We start from the raw sequence: 16,484 nt of genomic DNA, 5'->3' as shown, positions 1-16,484 counted from the left end.
ACGAATGTTTATTGACAGTCCGCGGGTTGAATTAGGGATACGCGGGTAGCTTTATTACCCTACCTCTATATTAAATAAAGAAAAAAATAATTGAAAACCAATTAAGAAGATAAACTTGACGAAAATCTTGCCAACAAGTTTATCCGCTTATTTTTTTCCTTTATATTGAATTACACGTATGTTCATCTAAAATTAGTTCGCAAGATTATTTGTTGAATATTTGGTTGTTATTGTTGGCTTATTTTCCTTGAATTATTATTACGTGAGCCAAATGAAGTTGAGTAGCTATATTCCATTTGTCATACATTAGCAAACATATAAAGTTTAAATGTTGTATACCTTTTTTTATTTGCTTGTAATGGATGAATAAGAAACATCTAGTTTCATAAAGTTTTAAACTTGTTTTATATGGTTTATTGTCACTATCATGAAAGAGTATACATATGCTCAAATGTGAGACTTGAAGTGATACTTTCTAAATCTCATTAGATTTACAAAAGGTTGTAAGCATTAAGATTGACAAAAATTACTTTGCTTGACATTTAACTATTTCTCAATCTTTATTATACAAAGAGAATTATTATTATGAAAAGGTTGGAATTTGTCACACCTCAAATATGCTTCTAAACTAACAATATTATTGAAAGAGTATGAAAGTTTTGAAATGACTTCATGTATTAGAGAAAATAAAAGGCATGGAACTTATGTGAATGTGAGTATTTAATGATCATTGTATATATCATGACCCTTGACATAACTGAGCAAATGGTAATGTCGGTCATGATAAAAGTGATACCGACTATCAAACTTTTAATGGTATTAAAGTTAATAATGACATTGGCCACAAGAAGTGGCAAAGGGATTGAGAACAAAATATGGATGTACGAAAGTGATATAACTTGATCGTTGAAAACGATAATACATTGTTCTCTCGTATATTATGTCCTATATTAGATAAGCATAGTACATATACGATCATAAACCTAAAGTTTATGGATCATGATTACCTAATGGCATGACCGGTTAGACCACACCGAGTAAATGATGTGAATTTATTGAAGAACCAAATGGTTCTTCCTAATAATTATACATGTAATATTGCTCTCAAGTGGAATTATTTATTTACAAACTAAAGGAGGGTGTGAATCCCTAAATGTTACGGAATGAGAAAATGATACACATATCCTGGCATGATACCATTTAGTGTTTTAAATCAATGTGTCATCTAAATGGTTATCAATTTCACAAATGAAGTTTGTGTGATTTGTGGCTTAGCTAATGAGAAAGCAAGCACAATATTCTAGATTTTCATATTTATTTTGGTAAATCACTGTTACTAGACGAATTGATTTTGTTGAGACGATGATCAAACGTTTACAATTGGTTGCAATGTCAATGATCATGAGAGCAAAAGTTCATGTTTTATTTGGGTACTTATCATTTTACATGCATTCACATCGAGCCAACAAGTTATAATACTTCCTCCCCATTGCAATTGGTTTTTGGTCAGTAACTAAGTATCTCTCATCTAATATTTCATGTGTGTTAATATTGAAATTAATCCACCATTAGACATAAAGATGAAACCACAAAGGTAGTTGGGAATTTATGTCGATATTATATATTACCTACGATTAAAGAGTTAGAGCCATTAATGGGATATTTGTTTATGCCTCATTAGTTTTCACTTTAGTGAATCAACATTGCCAACGTTAAAGGGATATATAAAGCAGTTGGAAAAAAAATTTAGTTTGAATGAATTATCATTGATCCTCAAACTAAATTATATGAACAAAAATTTCAAAGGATAATTTATGTATAAAGATTAACGAATCAATTACCTGATAATTCACCAACCAATAGAGAGTGTCTAACTAAGACACCTATATGAACTGCTAATGCTCCAATTAATAAATGTCCCAGAAGGACAAACACATATTGATAATAAGGCTAACGCGCGTGTGTAGCGTGGTAGACTGACCGGTTCCAAAAAAAAAGTTCCTCAAAAATTGGAGCAAGTAATAAAGATGGTCAAGGCGAGGTACTGTAGAAAGGTCTCTTGAAAGACATTAGACATGATGGTTCTTGAAAAACCTCAGGTTCCTGAAAACAAAGAGCTCTCAATAAATATATTGTATCATATCTGCAAAGATATATGGAATTGAAATAAAATCGACGTCATTATACTTTGTATATATTGTAGTACTTAAAATGATGAAATGATGAGGATCAAGATTTAAGATCTGCCTATGAATGAAAACATATTAATGATTGGTCAGTGTGAAAAGACACAAATAAGGCAGATTCATGTCCTATAATATAACAGAAAGTTTTTTGGACCAGTAGTCCATACGAAAGAGTCTTTTATGTGAATTATGAATTAAGTTATATAAGGCAAAATTGTGGGCAAGAGGATTTTGCAAACACCCTTGATTGATTATGAGGAGGCACATTATCCAATGGTGGAATCATCGACTTTCCAACACCCAAATAGTCTGGTAATACAAAGAGAGAATTGATGAGCGTCTAATAAATATTGTGATTCAGTTGATACTGAAAGTTTATAAGAAAGTCTTTGAAGGATTTGAAATATCAAATCATGTAAAGTAAGTTCTCGAGAAGACAATGATATTGTGTATAGAGTCATATTTGAATATGTTACAATTACTAAATGTGTTGAACATAAATGGAAGTTCTGAAGAGTTTCCTGAGGTAGTTGAATACTTAAAAGGTTAATTGATACATCTTAATGATGTAATTTTTTTGCTTCAATAAGCATACATATAGAAAATAATGTATATGATGAGTATAATATCTCAATAAACAACGATATGGTACTATGGATTTTTGATATGTGATACAAAAACTGATGTGTTAAATGAGCAAGTTTGTGAAGTGAAAATCCTGAAAAGGTGAATGCATGCATAATTTGTTAAAATGAAAATAAATCCACGATGGATTAAAAAATGCATGGAGTATGCTTATTACGTATGGACTAATATAGTCGGATTCAGCGTGATACAATCAAGAAATATTTTTATAAGAAGGGAGATAAGTTAGATGTAATTAGCATTTTATCAAAATTTTACTTTTAAAAGTTCATATAATCACAGTTTACAGTGATGATATACACATCTTCGAGAGAAACTGCAGAACTTTTAAAAGGAGAATTTTTGAAATACCTTGACATGATGTGATTATTACTCGACTTGCAGTTTCGAGTATATGTGTAAGTATATGTTTATCAATTCATCAAAGTATATCTAAAAGATTTTGAGACATTTTACCAAGGACAAGATTCATTCTCTAAGTACGTTAAAGGATGTCCAACATTGCACTCTAATATCATTTCCTACCTGAATATGAAATATTATTGGTTTGGAAATACCACAATTAAATGCATAAGTGCATTATATCGTACTGTTAGCTATATATAATGATTATTATTTTCTTTATTTATATTTATCGGCATGTATCCAGCTAGAAGACAAAATGGCTTAAAACATATATTTCAGGTATGAAATATATGCGTTTATATTTTACTAACCCATCAAAACAAGTTTTGTTAGTTTTGTCATGTAGAGAAACACAACATAATATCAATACAATAGTATATGGTTACGAGATGATACAATAGAAGTTTTCACATGAAGATTATGCAACATTGTTCAACTTAACAATTTGCATGACAAGAGATGAAGACACAACTGATTGAGTACAAAAGTTTTGAAGTTTTCACAGAAGATCAATATTTACCATCTTAACGTTTATATAAATCACGAGGAGACAATATGCGCTGCACTCTTTTTCCCTTAGCTATGGTTTTGTCCCAATGGGTTTCCTAGCAATGTTTTTAATGAGGCGGCATCCCGAAGCGTATGAACTTGATAACCAAGGGGGAGTGTTATGAATAATAATTATTATGGTTATCAACACCCAAAATAGATTTGGCATATGCTCCAAGTTTTCCTACCCTTATATAATATTTCATTGTATCTTATTGTATAACATACACCTAGATAATAAAATCTCTCTCTTTTTCCCTACATGTCCATCTATTATTTTACTTTTCTATTGATATAACGTTTATTATATGTTGATACATGTTTTGTATGTCTCGATCTTTATCAGGACTTTAATGTAATAGGTTAAAATTATAGGGGTTATAATGTAAATATGGTAAACATGCAATTCGCTCTATTGTAAGTTACATTCGTTACTCCGTAACGAATATAACACAGTCGTCTAATGTAAGCTCATTCATTAACCCTGTTTAGCGAATGAGATAACGAATGAGGGCTATTCGCTATCATTAAAGTATTAACGAATAAGCTTGTTTATTCGTTAAGTAATCGTAACGAATGACCTATTCGTTAAGCCTATCTTAACGAATAGGGTCATCATCTATATATACCCCCAGTAATCTATTTTACTGTAAGAGTTCTGATTTATCTTTGATTCCTCTCGTTACTCTGTCCATTTGTCTTCTCAACACACACAGTACACACACTAAAGTAATACCTAGCCTAATCGTATGGATAATCGACGAGATCATCGTTGTAATCATAAGGTCTAGATCCGGATTAAGCTCTCACAAGTGGTATCAAAGCTAGAGATCTGATCTTCGATGATTCTCGTGGTGTTAATCGTATAATTCATCTCGTATTTGATCCAATTCATGATGAATTGATAGTATTTGAAGTTTAATTGAGTTGAATTGAAACAGAGGATCGTATTTCATTGAAATTGGAACTGTTATTAACGTAATTAGGAGTGTTGATCAGTTAATTGAATAATCATGAAGGTTAGAGTTCGTTTTAATGACGAATTAAGTTCCGATTAAGTTGTGGTTTGGATGTTACGAACATGTTTATAACGAGGTGGTTAAATTGATCGTAGTAGTTGTTGTTTGCAAATCCGGACAAGTGAGAACAGGTTCGGAATCAAGTTACGAACAGATTGATAGTCATTTTAATGATTTTAGGCTAATACAGATTGATATGGACTAAGAACTTAATGAGTTTGAAAATTTGAAGATATGTGTTCACATTCGTTAATAGATGAGTTCTAATTCGTTATACTGTAACTGCTCATTTGTTAAGGTCTAACTACATATTCGTTGAAATCTCACAGTTCATTCGTTAGTCATTCGCTAGTCAAATCACATTCGTTAAAACTGATTTCATATTCGTTTCAAGCCGATTCGCTAGCACCATTCGTTATACCTCATTCGCTAAACTCTTTCGTTAAGTCATTTTGATTAACGAATATCGTCCATTCGTTAGTCAGTCATTCATGAAATTATTTAACGAATATCAATTATTTGTTACTCACCTTCGTTACCTGGTCACATTCGCTTGAATCATTTAACGAATTTCATTCGTTATTGGTTATACATTCGTGTGAATAGTAAACCATAAAGTTTCAGTTTTTACAAGTTTAGTCCTTTAAGTTTCAACCTGTGTTATCATGGCTTCTCAGAACGCCTCGCTCTATGCTTTAGCTTCCCAAAATGCCATAATGACAATGAAATTGGAAGCCACAACAAGTGTCCAAAATTGCTTAAATTATCCGACTTTGCTCCGTGGGAACCGAGATTTCGTGCTCACTTGGGATCCGTTCATCCAAGTAGTGTACGTTATCTTGATGTTGTGTATGCTGCACCGTTGGTTGGAAGTGACAATCTTGGCTGGACTCCTAAAGAATTCAAGAATTATGAAACTCAAGAGTTAAAAGACTTTGAAATTGAGACTAAGGCTTATTCAACTCTCACTATGGCATTACCTGAACAAATCTTTCATCAATACAATACCATAAAGATTTGTGCATCATTATTCGGTACCTTGAAAAGAAAAAGTCTGGGCAATACACTAGAGAGCAAGAAAACGCTAGTGAAGTTTCAATTCAGAAACTTTATTTTGATGAAGAATGAAACAGTTGAAGAAATGATAAATCGATTTAGTCATCTAGTGGTTGAAATGGCCAGTGTTAATCTTGAGGCAACTAAGACTGACAAGATTGATACATTGAAGAATGCATTGCCTTCATCATATTCGACTTTTCTCTTTGTGTTAAAAGAAAACGGTTTCTTTCGTAATACTGAACTTACTACAGTGCAGTTTATCAACAAAATTGAGGAAAGAGAATTTAAATAAAAGTGTCAAACGTCATTAAAGGACAAATCAAAATCAGAACCCTTCAATTTATGGTGGATCAATGCCGGCAAACTCTTCAAGTCAAAGTTCGGTCCCAATTACTTCTTTCTTCACTCAAGCTGAAAATGAGAATCCTAATGCAAACAATTTAGCTAATGTATGCTTTATAGCATCAGGTGTGATATCCGAGCCTACCACCAATGATTCAAGTTCATTACCTAATGTAAACCTTCAAGAAGCTGAACATCAGTTTGCTTTTCTATGTGCTTTCATGACATCATATGAACAATTGATGGGTAGCAAAATTGCCACTAGTGATTTAACCGATGAAGATTATGATCAAATTGATCATGATGATCTTGAATTGATGGATCTAAAATGGAATATGGCTATGATTGTGAGAAAGGTCAAGAAGTTCATGCAAAGAACAGGGAAAGATCTTCCAACTTTGAATAAACGAGTCGGTTTTGATAAGTTGAAGGTTAAATGCTACAACTGTGAGGATTTTGGCCATTTTGCCAAAGAATGTGACAAGCCAAGAAAAGAATATTCCGGTCCACGCAATGCTGAAAGATCACAAGGAAAGAATTCATCGGGTAATGATCAAAGCAAAAGGAGTTCTTCTGAAGGAGAGAAGAATGAGTTAGACAAAAATCAAGCTCTTGTTACTAATGAAGGGGTTGATTGGTCACAAAGGTTGTTGGGGAATCAGGCCAAACTTGCGGTATTTGAACCAGTTGAACAATTTGAAGATGCAAGTAGTGATCAAGTATCTGAAGAGAGTGACACATCAGACTCTGAAACTGATTCTTATCAGAGTTCATCTGATAACTCAACTGTGCAAGCCAAATCTGACAATTCAAATTCTGATCACATTGAATCTTATGCTTGCATGGCTAAGATTGACGAGGGATGTCCTGAACCTCAAGTTAACGTAACTGAGTCTTCAAATGTTGTGATAGAATGTTATGAATGTGCTGAAATCAAATCTAAACTAGAAAACGCTTTAACTTAGAACAGTTCTATCACAAAAGAGCTTTTTATGATCAATTAATTCTACAAACAGAAATCAAAATTACTAAAGCAATCGACTTTAAAAATTCAAAAACTGTCTGAAAGCAATTATGATCTAAAAGCTGGGGTTCAATGTAAGATTATAGTGGTTGAACAACATTTTTAGGAGATTCTCAGACTCCGAACCTGCATGTCTAAACTGGAAAATGAAATTCTGGAATTGAAAAATGAACTTGGAAAATTTTGAGATTCCTAGTTTTTGTTAAATGAAATAACTGAAGTTAACAATTCCCACAAGAAAAATGGGAAAGCAGGTTTAGGGTTTGTTGAGATTCCTCCTCCTTTTAAAGAAGATTACTGTAGCATTCCAGATATTAAACAATGTCCTGAAGTGATTACAGTTGAACCTGAAAGTGTTGATCAAACCAAATCAACTCAAGAACCGATTCACATTAAAAGTAACTCAGTTTTTACCAAAAGTGAATTAGATGGTTCTGTTGAGGAGTTAGTTGAACAAAATGAGATTTTCAAAAATAAGAATATTCCTACTAACAATCACATTATATGTGAACCCGAAGAATTTAAACAGGCAGCCTATGGTTCAAAATCTTTGGGTGAAACTCCTAAGGTATCACCTAATGTATCTCAATCAGACAAACCTTCGGTGTCTGATGAGGTGTTGATGAGATTCATAAATCCTCAACCAAAATCTTCAAGCAGGAAGATATTTAAATTAAAAGGTCTTTCAAAGGTTTTTTCGGATAAGTAAGTTCCTCTGAATCTTCTTAGTCCAGAATTAATTGAAAGTATCTTTCAAGATGACACTTCAGAAGTCAATAAACTTGAATAACAATTTACAAAATCCAAAATCAAAAATGTTCAAGAAAAGGCAAAGAACACCACATTTAAATCCATAAAATTTGTCAAATCATCTAGGATGGAGAATTCATCTAATTCTACCAATCTAGAATTTTTCCAAAATAAAAGGGGATTTAAATCTGCTGGTACAAAGAAAGTGTCTTTTGAAGAATCCAAAACTACGATTCAACCTGTGAATGAAAGTCAACCGAGTGGTTCACTACATAAGTCTTTAGATTCACGCTTATGTTTTAAATGTGGTGAACCGGGACATGTTTCTAAATAATGTAGAGCAAAGGTTGATGAGATTAAAATGTTATCAAAATGTAAGACTGAAATAAATGTAAAACCAAAAGAAAACCAAGTTGATGAGAGTATTATAATGTATTCTGATGTCAATCCTAGAAACATTGTTAGGATTGAATCATTTAATGTACCAAAAAACTGTGTTGACCGTGCTCGACCAATTTGTTTAAACAGTGATTCGAGAATTATCGTGACTGGTACCTAAAGAAGAAAAACAAGAAACCGGTCACATATTCTCAAGTCCCGAATACTAGTGCTAAGTTAACTTTTTCTCCGAAAGTACCAAAGGGAGAGCCCAAGACTGAGGCTTGGGCTGCCTTTTTGAACTAATCATTTACTTGTTTGTGCAGAGTTCATCCAGGTCTGGGTCCACTCACAAATGGATTTTGGATAGTGGATGTTCTAGGCATATTATTGGCAACCTAGATCTTCTGAATAATGTTAAGGATATTCAAGGAGGTTATGTTGCGTTTGCTGGTAACAATGGGGGAATGATTACTAAAGAAGGAGAAGTTTCAAACTGGAAAGTAACGTTTGAAAAAGTAAATTATTGTGATAAGGTGGATTATAATTTGCTGAGTGTTTCTCAGATATGTGATAAAAAGTTTACCACCGTTTTCACAAACAAGGAATGTGTTATCCTTCAACCAGGATACATGATTCCTGAAGATATGGTTGTCATGAGATCACCGCGATCGAATGATATTTATGTACTGGATATGAGTTACGATGTAAATGTTTCACCCTCAAATACATGTTTCATGTCTAAAGCTACCGAAAAGGAATCTATCCTTTGGCATCGACGCATGGGACACATTCACATACACAAGATGAATTTGCTTATTGCAAACGAGTTGGTGGATGGTGTATCCCTTAAAAATTTCAAGATCAATGATGATTGCGTTGCGTGCAAGAAGGGGAAACAAAAGAAGATATCACATCCAAGCAAGTCACTCAACACGATTGTTACACCACTGGAACGACTTCATATGGATCTCTTCGGTCCAGTGAATCGTGCTAGTATTGCTGGAGATTTGTATTGCTTGGTGGTGACTGATGATTTCTCATGTTACTCATGGGTGTTATTTATGGGATCGAAAGATCAGACACCTATCTTAATTCAGAATCTGATTACTAAGATCGAATCACTTTACAAACTAAAAGTGAGACGAATTCGTAGTGACAACGGAACTGAATTTAAGAATAATGTATTGGATTTCTTCTGTATACAGAAAGGAATTCATCGAGAATTCAGTGCGCCTTATGTTCCTCAAAAGAATGGTTTATCTGAAAGAAAGAATCGTACGTTGATTGAAGCGGCAAGAACGATGCTCGCTGATTCAAAGCTACACGTTCAATTCTGGAACGAAGCTGTGAACACGGCATGTTATACTCTGAATCATGTACTAACAGTAAAGAAGTTCAATAAGACGAGTTACGAGCTTCTGAACAATCGTAAACCGAACTTAAAGTATTTGGAACCATTCGGGTGTCCGTGTACTGTTTTGAAAAGAAATGCTGGAAAGTTTTATGAAAAAGCGTTTGAAGGTTATTTTTGAGATACAATTCTCCTAAGAAACGAATCTTCAATATCACTTCGGGTTGTGTGGAAGAATTGTATCACGTTGATTGCCAAAGTAATACTACTCCACTAACTGGTATAGATCCTGACTAGATGTTCGATTACGATGGGTTATTTAATTCGTTTCCATCAGTGGTTGAAGAAGTACATGAAGATCTCATTTGATCTTATTTGGAAAAACAATGCCTTCCGATTCCAAGGTCTTCTTCGGTTGATGTAAATGACTCTCCTAATGTATCAGAAACGTCGAATAAAGTTTCTTACTCCTCCGATGATGCTGATTTCGTGGATTCATCGTCAATTCCTTTGGATGAAGCTCCAGCGACAAACGAGCCAATTCAAATAGTTGATGAATCACCGACTGTCTCTTTAGACACAGCAGAGGAAAATATCACCAATTTGGGCGATAATGTGTATGTCCCTGCCAATCCTTCCTTAAGGATTCATTCGAGTCATCCACAGGAACAGATAATTAGTGATGTGAATGATGGGGTTCATAAAAGACACCAATTAGCTAATATATGTGATGATCAAGTTGATTGTAACGTATCTCCTACCGAGGATTCGATAGTTTGTGCTTATGCGGATTTGCACTCTTTGAGTATCCTCAGTATCGCACAATACACCTACTTCCTATCACAGATAGAACCGACAAGTGTCGCAATGGCACTCAAGGAACCGTCTTGGGTTGAGGCTATGCTGGAGGAGCTGCAACAATTCATACGACTGGGTGTATGGGACTTAATTGATAAACCCGATCGCGTGAAAAAGGCGATTCCAACTAAATAGGTTTTTAAGGGCAAAAAGGACGATCGTGGGGTAATCGTGAGAAATAAGGCACGATTGGTCGTTCTTGGTTATAATCAACAAGAAGGCGTAGATTACACCGAAGTATATGCTCTGGTTGCACGACTGGAGGCTATACGTATCTTTCTTGCCTATGCAACCTATAAAAACTTTAAGGTTTATCAAAAGGACGTGAAATCGGTGTTCCTGAACGAAGCCATTCATAAGGAAGTGTATGTGAAGCAGCCTCCCGGATTCGAGGATCCAGACTTTCCAGAGCGTGTTTATCGATTAAACTAGGCTCTTTATAGTTTACACCTAGCCCCAAGAGCTTGGTACAGCACGTTGGCTGACCATCTGATAGAAAGTGGATTCACGAGAGGGACTGTGGATTGTACGTTATTTTATAAGAAACGTGGGTGATGATTTGCTCCTCGTCCAAATTTATGTGGACGACATCATTTTTGGTTCAACGAACGACAGCTTGTGTAAAGACTTTGAAAAGACAATGCAAACCAAATTCGAGATGAGCTCGATGGGAGAGATAATCTTTTTCTTAGGATTGCAAGTTCACCAGTCTGGTTCCAGGATCTTTATCCATCATAAAAAATATGTGAACGATGTCTTGAGCCGATTCAAGATATCTGATGGCAAAATTCCTTCGAAACCTCTTCCCGTGGGTCACAATTTATCACCGAATGAATTGGAGGATACTGTAGATCCAACCCTGTATCGAGCTATGATAGGTTCTCTCATGTATTTGACTGCATCACGTCCTGATATTATGTTTGCTGTTTGTTTGTGTGCTAGGTACCAATTGAGTCCTCGAGTGACTCACCTGGAGGCAGTAAAGCGCATCTTACATTATCTGAGGGGAAATCTAGACATCGGGTTATGGTACCCCAAAGACGATAAGTTCGATCTCACCTCCTTTACTGATTTGGACTACGGAGGATGCAAAATCAACTTCAAGTCTACAACAGCGAGATGTCAATTTTTAGGAAACCAGTTTGTTTCCTGGCAGTGTAAGAAGCAGACAACGGTCTCAACTTCAACAGCCGAAGCAGAGTATGTGGCGGCCTCGAGTTGCTGCTCACAGGTTCTATGGATCCAGCAACGCTTGCGGGATTACGGTTTGAAGTTACTTACTACTCCCATTTATATTGATAATTCTGCTGCAATTTCAATCACCAAAAATCCGGTTCACCATTCGAAAACCAAACACAATGAAATCCGTTGTCACTTCATACGTGATTGTTTTGAAAAGAAACTAATATCAATTGATAAAATTCACACGAATTTTCAAAAGGCTGACCTTTATACCAAAGCGTTTGACAAAACACGTTTTCAATATCTTCTTGGTATAAATGGTTTAAAAACTTTAAAAGATATTTAAAAGCTTGGTTAAATCATTTTTTTTTTGTTGTTGTTTTATTTCAATTTTTGTCATTTTTAGGGGGAGAAAATATAAAATCCAAAAATATTGTGTTTTCAGTTTGTACAGAGAAATTTCAAAACTCCAAAAAACATTCCAATATTGAAAATTTCAAAAACATTTAAAAATTCTCCTCAAAAATGAGTTTTGAAGCAAAAATGGAAAATGATAGTACATTGACGGGATTGATCTAGTACATGAATAAACTAGATTAAAAATTACCGTAAGGCCAACAACATGATATGCAAAGATAGGCTTGACAGACTATATAGGAACTGATAAGATATAAAGATAATGATTGCCGAACCTAGTGGAATTACATCTTGAAAGATTGATACTATATCTGAATTAAGGAAAAATCAAGACTCAAAATGATTACTGTGTGTGCATGCTTTCATTTTTGAAGAAAATTCTGCTTTATTTTTTATTTTATTTTCCAAAGAAATTCAACTTTATTTTTCTTTATTTTTATTCAAATATTGGATCCTTTCATGCGCGATAAGATTATCCGACCTGAGGGTTAATATTTGATTATTCTGCTTTATTTTCTTGGTGTTTTGTACAAGCCTTGGACCTTCTCCGCGTATACTATAAGCACAAATGTGTGAAAGTCATGTATCGAACTGGGGGTTAAGGCCTGTGCAACTTCAACTTATTTTTATCTTTTTATTTTGTTGAAATGAAACCTTATCTGTAAGCAGTAATACCGATCTTAAGGGGAAATTTTGACGTTCTGCTTTATTTTCTTTTTATAATTTTTGCATGAGTCACAGTTAAGCAAACTTTGGAAAATAAAAAAAAACGTACATGTGAAATTCACTATATAAGAGATAGAAATGTTATATCTGATTGATGGGGTCCACATATGGTTTCATGCCTAATTGAACCAAATTAAAGCATATCGTAAAGTTTCCGACGAGTATGTGTAAAGTTTAAAAGGACAATTATATCTGCAATCACCGTTGGGTTACGTGTATAATAATCATCGAAATTGAAGTGCTACTTAGTGATATTTTTGTCAATATGATTCTCTACTCAACTCACAAAAATATGTACTGCTTTGTTAGTATAGCTTTATTATTTTTTTTGTTATTTGTTAATTGAAAATTGTCAAAAATCCAAAAAAGATTTTTCTTTCTTTTTCAATTCTGCTTTATTTTCGATTTACCAAGCTAGCGAATAATCCAAAAGAAAAAGAAAAAGATTGATCCCCAAAATTTTTAACTTAATCGTGCTTAATGTATTTACAACTGGTATAAGTTGTATTTTAACGTAAAAATCCGCTTAAGTTAAAAATTACCGATCAATGGTTGATCGGGTATTCTAAGGTATGAAATTAAAACCTAAATTGGATTTAATTGAATATTTAAAACATTAATTAAAATCTTAATTGGTTTTAATAATTAAATTTAATTCCTTAATGAAGATTATATCTCATTCGCTAAGGAAAATGGTGATTCGTTAAATGGCTTAATGATTGTAATGCCATTCGTTATTTAAACATATCGAATAAGTTTCTTATTCGTTATATCTTCATTCGCTTCCGTTTTGCATCACGAATGGAAGACATTCGTTTGACCATTAACGAATAGAATGGATTTAATGTAACATTCGTTAAGATTTTAACGAATTACACTTACATTCGTTAGAAACGTTATCGAATAACGTATATTCGTTAAATTTTTTACGAATGAATCCTTATTCGTTCAAAAATCTTGACGAATCTGGATAATAAGTTAATGAATAAGGTCATTCGTTAGTTCAAAATTTGAACGAATGGCCTTGGGTTGTGTGAAATTATTGGATTTATAATCCCAAAGACAGACGAATGACGGTTCATTCGCCTGCTTCCTATTACATCGCCACCTAAAAGAAACTATTGCAAAAATTTTCCAGATTTCATATACTCAATCTTACACCGATTAACTGCTATCATCGTTTTCTACAGGTATTGATGTGCTAAAAGTAATTAAATAAAAACAGCTAGTCTAGACACTAAGTAATAAATTCTAGACTCTTTTAAGTAAGTCCGGAATGAATCTGATCACGGAGACGAGATGCTTTGGCAGGCGGGAAATATTTCTTCAAGAAAGCGGTACACAACGCCTCCCAAGTAGTGAATGCTCCAGCAGGTTGTGAATCGAGCCAAGTGGCGGCACGACCCGTAAGTGAAAACGGGAACAAATGGAGGAAAATTGCATCTTCATTAGCACCTTGCAAATTGAACGTCCTAAGCGCATGGGTGAGACGATTGATGTGCGCTGGTGCATCTTCATCGTCACGGCCATGGAATAGATTACTCTAGATGAGATTGGTTATGACATAAGAATGAATTTTCCAGGAATTGGGGTTATCGATTACGGGGGTGATGATGGGCGAGTGGTCTCCGGTGAAACCCTCGAAAGCTTGTTGGTAAACGGTTCGATTTTCGGCCATTTGAATATCGGGAATGGTTCTGGGGCTCGACGGCTGTGAACTGTGTGGTGATGACTTCGGTGGAGAATCTATGGTGATCGGTGAACTGACTTCTGAGTTTAACGGAAGTGGTCCTTGCAAATGAAGATGTGGCATAAACCTGAAAAGCACACAAAACCGAAATCAATAGACTCTATTCATGTACAAAAACAAAACTAAAAATAAATAAACTTAAAATTAAACTAGAATTAAATAGACTCCTACGACTCAAAAAGAAAAAGAAAAACAAAACAAGTAGCACGTATGCAGCAAGTAAGTCTAATCAAAGCTAATAATGCAATTGCCAAGAGTCCCCGGAAACGGCGCCAAAATTTTGATGTGCTAAAAGTAGTTATATAAAAACACGTTATTCTAGACACTAAATAATAAATTCTAGACTCTTAAACTTAACTAAACTACTGACCGACAAGTGAACCGATCGACTCTAGTACAGCTAAGTAAGTCCGGATATCGAACCCACGAGACTCTTTTAATTACGTTAACTAGCTAAATTAGAATCGACTACAAAACACGACTTATTATTTATATTTGTTTAAGGGGGTTTTTATTTAAAGTACTAAATTAATACTATAATTAAAACTAATTAAGAAAACAATTAAATTAAACGAAAACAAAGTTTGTTATGATAATAAGATGATGATGAGAAAACAACCTAGGTTAGACTCCCCTAAATTTCGATAATGAATTTACTCGGGAAAATATTTAGTTATGGACTGAGATCGTAAAATAGTCACTTAAAAAAACAAATATGACCCCTGACCCTTCTCAAGAGAAAACCTATGGATTTCTAACAAGTTTTAACGCACACCAGTATTAAAAATCAAGTTCGCTTACGGTCACCCAATTGTTTATAATTTAGTTCCTTTATACGAAATCCTACCTTACAGCGCGGAAATCAAAGGCAGTTTAATATATCAAATTGATTCAATAGACAATAAGTAAATAATCAAACCTAGACGGACTCCTTACGGAGAACTAAATCTAGCAAGATCAAATGATAAAGATTTATCGATAACCTAGCACCTTACAGCTATTTAAGTTAGCAGCACACTTAGGTTTATTTAATCAATAATTATTATTCCTATGATCTTATTCGAAACCAATCATAAAATAATCATAAACACAAAGTAGATGACCTAATAGCAACCTATTATGATGACAAACAATAATCAAGGCAAGTATGGAATAATAACAATTAATCAAACAATCCTAAATATCCATACGCATCAAGTTAACATAAGTAAACCTTTTACTCAATCATAAAACCATAACGCAAATAAATCCCAAATCGAAACAAAACGTCAAAATAGGTTCATCATAAGCCTAGGGAGTCTATAACGTTTAGCCTAGCATCTCAAAAACAAACAAAACAATAATAGACGAAATCATAGCGACAATAAATAAGAACGGAAGAATAAAGGCGATAAAACCCGGTGCTTCGTCCTTGAACAATAAGCACTTCGCCCGCTGATTCCTCGACTTCAAAGCTGCCAGAAATTCGCCTCGGACACCTCGGAACTCACCAAATTCGTCTGGACTTGAAGGTATGATTAATGGTGAGTTTAGGGGTCCTTTTATAGGCAACAGGGGTCCAAAAATAGGTTTAAGACGGTTAACATAGAAGATTCTGGAATTCGGGTACCGCCACCACCTCGCCGCGCCGCGCGGCGGGCTTTCCCACCCCCTTCGCGCGTCGCACCGGCCTAGGGGGCTGGTCCTCCTCGTCTAGTCCGGTGCACTTCTGGTTTGATCCGGTTCGTTTCCTGACGCGTCGGTTTTCCGGTTCGGCTTGTTTTTGCTCCTTTTTAGCCCTCTTTTCACCGAAATTAAATCCGGAAACCTAAGACATAACAATATGTTAGTAGTATACAAA

This window comes from Bidens hawaiensis, unplaced genomic scaffold (genome assembly GCF_021521415.1).
Source record: "Bidens hawaiensis isolate Kalapana, Puna unplaced genomic scaffold, B.hawaiensis_p1.1 tig00004664_1, whole genome shotgun sequence".
In the NCBI taxonomy this organism is placed as follows: domain Eukaryota; kingdom Viridiplantae; phylum Streptophyta; class Magnoliopsida; order Asterales; family Asteraceae; genus Bidens; species Bidens hawaiensis.
The sequence above is the reverse complement of the archived record's forward strand: the minus strand, read 5'-3'. Positions refer to the sequence as shown.